Source organism: Arachis stenosperma, chromosome 9, assembly GCF_014773155.1.
Source record: "Arachis stenosperma cultivar V10309 chromosome 9, arast.V10309.gnm1.PFL2, whole genome shotgun sequence".
Lineage (NCBI taxonomy): Eukaryota > Viridiplantae > Streptophyta > Magnoliopsida > Fabales > Fabaceae > Arachis > Arachis stenosperma.
In genome coordinates, this window is record NC_080385.1 from 114,048,001 (window position 1) to 114,055,514 (window position 7,514).

The 7,514-nt window shown below is 33.4% G+C and overlaps 2 long non-coding RNA genes across 5 annotated transcripts; both read left to right on the forward strand.

Annotated features, from left to right (window-relative positions):
- Nucleotides 1-1,597: 1,597 nt before the first annotated feature.
- On the forward strand, nucleotides 1,598-6,015 carry LOC130947856 (uncharacterized). Of its 4 annotated transcripts, XR_009072831.1 has the most exons (6): nucleotides 1,598-2,363; nucleotides 3,274-3,356; nucleotides 3,501-3,593; nucleotides 3,801-4,081; nucleotides 4,604-4,788; nucleotides 5,126-6,015. It is a non-coding gene; the product is annotated as an uncharacterized LOC130947856 (long non-coding RNA). The 4 variants fall into 4 exon arrangements; XR_009072829.1 differs by having other exon boundaries at nucleotides 3,801-4,788; XR_009072832.1 differs by having other exon boundaries at nucleotides 3,801-4,788; nucleotides 5,214-6,015.
- Nucleotides 6,016-6,319: 304 nt separating this feature from the next.
- LOC130947858 (uncharacterized) lies at nucleotides 6,320-7,035 on the forward strand. Its single transcript, XR_009072833.1, has 2 exons — nucleotides 6,320-6,465; nucleotides 6,786-7,035. It is a non-coding gene; the product is annotated as an uncharacterized LOC130947858 (long non-coding RNA).
- The last annotated feature ends 479 nt before the right edge of the window (nucleotides 7,036-7,514 follow it).

Sequence of the window (7,514 nt, forward strand, 5' to 3'; positions counted from 1 at the left end):
CCTGTGTCGCCGTCGCGTCGCCATGAAGAGTGGGAGAAGAGAACACGAACTAGTGGCTTAAGGGGGGACTCATCGTCGTTCGTGCCTCCCGTCACCGCCAGCTCTGTCGCCATCATGCCTTGCCTCGTCACCATCAAGCTCGTCATTGTCCATCATTGCTGGAGGAGCAGAACGTGATAGAGGAAAGGAAGCCTGCGCCAACATCATCGATCTGCATGTGTTGTTGTTGTTGAGCTGTTCCGCCACCGTTCTAGTAACCGGGAATGTGGCTGTGGCCACCAAAACTACTGCTAGCGCTATTGCTGTTCAGTTTAGTGTTCTTTCTTTGTTACAGTAAACGTTTTCATTTGGAGCCTTTGAAATCAGTATTGTGTTATAAGTTCGTTTGAGAGGCAGAGGTTTTAGTAACGTTGGGTTAAGTTTCGGTTATTGAATGTTCAATTTTTCTTATAGCAATAAAATAAAAACGTTCTCTTTGACTATTTTAAAGAACGGTTTTATAACTATCACAACAATTTTTTATCAAACAATAATTTTCTAATATTTTTTAAATAATTATCCAAATTAAAAGATACATATAAAAATAATTATAAATAATCATATAAATTTAAACAATTTTTTCTATAAATACTATAATTTATAGAATACTAAAAAACTATTGTTATAAATATATAACAAATATTATTTTAAAAAAATAAAATTAAAATAAATTTATAATAAATATTATATATTTTTGTTATAAATATATAATAAATATTATTTAAAAAAATAAAATTAAAATAAATTTAAAAAAATAAAATTAAAATAAATTTATAATAAATATTATATATTTTTGATATAAATATATAACAAATATTATTTAAAACAAATAAAATTAAAATAAATTTATAATAAATATTATATATTTTTGTTTAAACTCTCTCTAAATCCTAACATAACCAAATTTTGAGGAACACTCTTTACTAAAAATAATTAAATATATACTGAATCTAAAGTAATTAGGAGTGTTACGTAATTTTTCATAGTAATTAAAATTTAAATTAATTAAAATTTTTATATAATATTATTATAATTGAATATTTGATATATTTAAAATTATAATTTTGATAATTAAAAATAAAAAATAACTATATAATTTAATTTAAATAACTTATATTATGAATATTTTTTGATTTAATTCAAATTTTTTATTTTTAAAAAATAATCTATTAAGAATGATTAAATTAATTTTTATAAATATTTTAAACATCAGTTAATTAATATTTTTGTATAATTTTATTATAGTTGATTATTTTATATAATTTAAAATTAAAATTTTTATAATAAAAAATAATAAAAAATTATATAATTTAATTTAAACAGTAATTAATAATTCATAATTAATATGTTTATTTATAATTTAAATTAAAAATAATTATTTTTATTCAATAATATATTAATGAATAATATTTTTAAATAATTATAAATAAAATATATTTAATTTTAAAATTATTATTCTATTCAATAATTTTATTAAAATATCTATTTTGTCTATATTGTTTTATATAAATTTAACTCTAATGCTAAATTTTCAAATTAAATAAAAAATTCTAGTTCCCAAACTGAGAAAACTAACCTTAAAACTCCAGCCTCCTGAGAAAAGAGAAACGCAGAGAAAAGAGAGAAAGCTAAACCCCGCGAGGAAGAAGAAGGGAAGGAGAGGGAGAAGAGCGCGCCGGCGTCGCGCCTCACCGACGTAGAGCCCATCACACGCGTCGCCGCTGTCATGTCATCGTCAATCTGAACCGTGCGAGGGAGAGAGCTGCTGCTGCGGGAAACGCGATGGTGGAGAGGACGCCGCCAGCTCTGTCGCGCCTGATCGCTGTCGAGCTCGCCTTCGAAGACGCCACCGCCGTCACTGTCAAACCTAGCCGTCGCAGTCGCCGTCGACGCTGTGGCAAAGAAGGAAGAAGGATGCGCGAACAGAAGAGGGAGAAGGAAGCTGCGAAGCCGTCGCCGTTTCTGCTCGGGGTTGTCACCGCTTCTGAAGAAGACGCGTCCGAGAGAGAGAGAACCAGGGGAGTGACGCGCGAAGGATGCTCTGACGGAGAAGGAGGAGAACGAGGCTGTCTCATCGCCAATGATTAGAAGTTGCTACTGTTGATGGGATGAACAGAACGTGAAGAGGGAGGAGAAATTCGCAGAGGAGAGGGAGGTTTTGCCGCCGCACCGCTGGTCGCCGGGGAACACCGCCATTGACGCCGGAAAATACCACTATTGGAGCCACTGTCCTTGCTCAGCCCCTGTTTCTGCTGCTGTTTACGCTGGTTCAGCCATTGCCGCCACAACCCGTCTCGAATTTCTTCTAATTTGGACACTCAGAGGTAGGGGATTTATTTTAAAATTAACCGTTTTAATTTATGAATATCATTGAAGTTTAGTGAGTATCTACAAATAATTTATAAATGTCTTGTGTGATTAATTGGTAGAAATAAACTTGGTTTTTTTTTTTTTGGTGACTTTCCGCAGCCGGGAAATAAACTTGGTTTGAGGATGTAAAATTTGGATTAGTTTTTGAGATGATGTTCTAGTGTTTCAATTAGTTTATTGAGTTTGGATTATGGCTGTGAATGTGACTGGTATGATGATGATTACGTGCGTGTGAATTGAAATTTGTTTAGCTCTTGTGTGCATCTTGCAAGGTTGTTTGGGGATGAATGCTTGTCGGAAGTTCTGTTTTTTTTTTTTTTTACTTAATAATGTTGTGATTGGTGGTTGAATCAAATTATAATGAGTAATTTATGAGATTGAGGCTTGATGAATGATAAATAGATTGAGTTTAGATTTCTAAACTAAGTACCTAAAATTGATTTCTTAACTAAAAGTCGTAATTTTTATGGTTTATAAATAATTTTACAATGAGTGGAACCAAATGGTGATAAAATATGTTGATTATTGAGAACCTATTTGTTTGATAATTGCTGATGAAAGGCTGGTAAACTGTTGAGAAGGAGGGAACCCGTTAGGGTGGTTTAAGTCTGAACTTTTGAGGTGATGTTGTCGAAATTTTTATAAAACTCTTAAGACTTTGTTTTTTTATAAATTCGTCCATCGCTGCTCGGTGCATCAATAAGCATCAGGTGAGTAATTGATTAATGATGTTGCTGTGAATGGTGGATTGAGGTGAGAAATGTGGTGGGTTTCATTCATTGTTCCTTACTTTTTTCCTGTTTTCTCTTCATAGTTATATCTTTTTTTTCTTGATCCTAGTAAATTAATTATTATATGTTTTAGGGTGCTGCTACTCTAAATGATTGGAAGATGGTCATCGCTGTTTGAAAAGAGCAATGCATCAGAATTTCACTGTTTGGTTTGAGGTATAAACTATAAAGACTATTCTTCTATTATGGTAAAATCTTTTGGGAAGAACCACATGATTTCATTTTGTTTGGTTTATGAATTGGTTTCGCTTATTATGAATTTTGATGATTGTTGATTGTTACTATGATGATTGTCATCAGTTCCTACTCTGTCATCTGCTGCTGTTCCGTACTCTCCTCTCCGCTTGCGTCCACTATGCCATCCCCCACCTCGTCCGCTGAGGTTCGGTTACGGTGTGTGTTTGGATTAAGCTTATTTTCTATTATAAATCAAAGAGTTATTTAGCTGAACATGTTCTCTCTATGTAAAAAGTTAAGCATAGAAGTTTTGTTTTAATTCAATTTGGTTTGAAATTAAGCTAAGTTGTTTTATGGAGCATAATGTTAATGTTAATGGTTGTTTCTTAATTGTTGGTTGGTTTATTTTGTTAACATGTAAAGTGGCTGGGAATTCTGAGTTGATTCTCTCAATGGCCTAAATGACTCAAGTAAAATTGCTGCATTTGATTTTGATGGCCTGAATGACTCAAGTAAAAATCTTAGAATTCTGGAGAAGATTGCCCAAATATTCAAAAAGGATTTGAAGTTTGGTGGAGAAGAACTTTCTGGAAGCGGAATGGAGAGTAAGAATAGTCAAGACAATTACGAATTACAGCTACAACAGTTGATAATCCTTGAAGACAGACAGTCCCAGCATGGTGGAATTGACAGCATTCTACTGGGTGTGTCTCCTTTTAACGTTCTCTTGATCACTTCAATTTCTATTTAATTCCTCTGTGTTGACCAGCATTTCAACCTTGGTAGCTTACCTGTAAAGCTGCTTGTTTGAAATGTGATAGACTCTGTCTTCATCCATGATTGATTTACCTTGAACAAGTTAGCACCATTGTATTTTTTTTTCCTTTATTCTTTTGGCACTTTTTTGTTTGTTTGTTGTGCATATAATCTAATCATTTCAATAGAAACAACCTGTGAGTATAGAATTTATAGTTCATGTGGGTACTTGGAAACATTCTTCTTTTATCAGTGTGCATAGTCATCGATTTACACTTAGGCTGGTCATAATTTGGCTCTATCTTGAACTGACAACACTACACTCATGAAGAATGTTATTTTTTTTATTATGAGACTGTTCTATCTTCATTATGTATTTAGGGGCAACACAACCTGAGCTTCAGTTGCAATTTGTTTAGTTCTAAACCTTTTCCATTCATACTTAGTCTTGTTTAATCATCTCTTTGCAGTTACATGGAAGAAATAAGAGTTCATGTGCTATCAATTTAATTTAGTGCATAAGATTTCATGTTTAACTGGCTATCGCAAGTTGGGGTTGGTGGTCTAAAGTTTCTGCTTTGTGTGAGAGTCTATGCTAAGCAAAGCAACTGCTGATGTTGACAAAGGGGTCCATGATGAGTCTGGTTTCTTTTAGGTATGCTTGAATAAGTATGCTTGAATCTGAAGTCTAAGATTTGCTATTATATTTATTGCCACTGTTGGTTTACCTTCTGGTAGTGTCAAAGGAGGGGACAGGAGGGGGAGGTGGGTCTTGTGACCTTATGTGGTGCTTTCAGTGCAAAGAAGTTCTTGGGTTTAATATCTTTTATAAATTACTGATGACAAGTCATCTTATGCTAGTTTTACAAGAATTTTTCATTTGTTTCATTAGGTTTTATGCAGTTTCTTGCACAATAAGTAAGTGATTGGAGTGGATTTTCATGATTATTTTGAATCAATCAAACATCATTGATTTTACACAAAATCATAAGGTTTATGCTAGAATTAATTGATTTTATGAATGATGCAAAGACCTTGTGATTTTGGTGAAACTTTGATTGCTTGTTTGGTTGCTTGTAGGTGAAGAAATGAAGAAAGGAAGAATCAGGGAAGCGTTGCATGCAATTAGAGAATGCCACGCTCAAAGAGCAAACATGGCTAGCGTTCACTTCTAAAGTGAGCGCCACGCTCGCTTAGTTACCTTTTTCGTGGATTTTGAGCTTGGGAGGCAAGCTTGTGCCGTCCGTACGCAAGGTGCAGCGCTCAATGAGTGAGCGTAGCGCTCAGTAAGGGAGCGCCAAGGAAGGGAATTGCGCACCAAAGAAGCACCAAAGAGCCAGCGCTCAATGAGTAAGCGTAGCGCTCATTAGGGGTGCGCTAATGAAGAAAAAAGGCACACGAGGGATGTACGCTGAAGGAAAGGAACGTAGCGCTCACAAAGTGCACGGAGCGCTCTACTGGGAGCAAGCATGCACCCTGACCCAAGCCACCAAGCACCTCAGATCCACTTCTTCAAAATCCTAAAAAGCCCACTCTAATTGCTCGAGGACTGAAAATAGAAAGTGTATAAATAGGATCAAATTTGATTTGAGGAGGGGCCTTTACTTCACACTTCTCTTTTACTTTTCTTTTTCTCTTATAATTTTCTTTTTAGAATTTTAGAGTTTGAGATCAGATCTGGGTTTCCTTTTCTTCTGAGTTTCATTTTCTTTCTTCTTCAATTTTATCTTTTCTGTTTTGACAAGAGAGCAATTGAGCTCTAGGCTTTCGTTTTGTTTTGTTACTTTACTGAATTTGTCAATTTCTCTTTAGGATTTCACAATTAATCTAAGTTTCCTTGCTGTTTTGAATTCATCTTCAATTTACCATTTCTGTTTTTCTATTGAGACCTTGATCTGAATCTCTTTATGTTATACTCCTCTGATTTACTGCAATTTACAAGTCCAATTTTATTTTGAATCCCAATACCCAAATCCCTTTATTCTTCATGAAATTTAAGTTTCCTAGCAATTTAGATTCAGCAATTTAAATTCCTTGCCTTTTAAGTTTCAGTTATTTATCTTTCTTACAATTTAAGTTTCAGCTTTTTTACTTTCTTGCACTTTAAGTTTCTGCAATTTACCTCTTCTGCACTTTAAGATTTTGTCAATTTACCTTCTCCCTTTTATTTTCTTGAAATTTTACTTCTGTTAATCAAGTCTCACTCAAATCATCAAATATTCGCTTAACTAAATTCATCACCATACTAAAGTTGCTCAATCCATCAATCCCTGTGGGATCGACCTCACTCTTGTGAGTTATTACTACTTGATGCAACCTGATACACTTGCTGGTGAGTTTGTGTGGAATCGTTTTTTCCTCATCAATTACAACCTTTTGATTTGATGTATTAAGAAGCATATTTATTAGCAATGCAAATATTGCTTTCCTTACTGGCTATAACAATCATGCTTGAAAATAACTACACTATGGTTGCTTGATCCTTTTGATGCCTTATTAAGAATTGAATTTGTTAAGTACCTATGTGCTTGTATCCATTGTGCTAGTGATACATGTTATATGCATGCTATTATTCTTTATTTTGTATTTTACTGATTTAAAATGCTTCATTTTTTTCCCAGTTAAAAAGCTTATGTTCCTTGTTGTTTGCAGGTGGTTCTGTTTTTTGAAAATATGGGCTTGGATAAAGAAACTATTGGGAGAATTATTTTTCGCTACCAGCATTAATAAAACTCTTTAGAGGAAGATTGAATTCCTTTCTAGTGTTGGCGTTTTTCAAGCTTATTTTCCTGGGATAATTAGAAAATATCCGAAATTACTTGTAACCAACATTGATACAACTATATTGTATCCGGATATTTTTGGTTCACTAAGTATATAAATATTTATTTTTTTATGGTAAGTGTTCAATTAGTTTTCTTTAGTAATTTGATTCAAATAGTTTAACCTTGTTTATTGACATTAAATTAAAAAAATAGTTGGAACTAATTTCAATGTAACATGAGAAAACTATTGTAAATAAAGAATAATATAGTCATAAAAAATCGTTATCAAAAGTCACAAAAGGCAATGGTATTAAAATCATTGTCAAAGATAGCTACAAAATGACAATGGTGTTAAAACCGTTGCAAAAAACACCACCAAAGGCAACGCTTTTAAACCGTTGTCTTTATGAACAACAAAATTACAACAATTTAAAACCGTTGTCTATCTAGTTACGATTTTAAACCGTTACATCATCAAAGAGAATGGTTTTAAACCATTGCCTATCCAGTAACGGTATTAAACCGTTCTTTAAAAATTATTGTCAAAATCGTTGTCTATTCCAGTAACTATGGCAACGGTTTTTTGGTTGTCCTTGTCTTAGGCAAAAAACCGTTG